This window comes from Lupinus angustifolius, chromosome LG11 (assembly GCF_001865875.1).
Source record: "Lupinus angustifolius cultivar Tanjil chromosome LG11, LupAngTanjil_v1.0, whole genome shotgun sequence".
NCBI classification, from domain to species: domain Eukaryota; kingdom Viridiplantae; phylum Streptophyta; class Magnoliopsida; order Fabales; family Fabaceae; genus Lupinus; species Lupinus angustifolius.
Window position 1 is genome coordinate 20,197,804 of NC_032019.1, and position 482 is coordinate 20,198,285.

Sequence of the window (482 nt, forward strand, 5' to 3'; positions counted from 1 at the left end):
AAGTTAGAAATTGTTGTTTTGAAAGCATGCAATATTGTTGTTCATTGGGGCTATTTTAGTGTTTAAAATATATGCATGTGTTGATTTTGATGAAAAGATATGATGATGAAATCAAGGATGTTTGATTTAAAATGTCGTTTTGATCATGAGATCACTCCCTCTAAAAAGGTGTTGAAATGATCATGAACACGATAGGAATCGTGAACGAGGCTTTCAAGGATAAATGATAGTTCAAGAATATGAATCTTGGACTGGATGGATGAAATTCTTGGATGTTTTTATAATGAATTAAAATAATATCTTTACCTTAGAGTTAGCAGGTAAACGATTTAACTCGCAAATTACTAATTGAGTTTTCTGTATTTAGTTTCGAAGCGTTCAAAGTCGGACAACCTACACATTCATGTAAAGGAGATCAACCGCGCTACAACCCAAGGTGAGGGAGAATACATCGTGATATAGTGGTTTCCGAATGTGACACC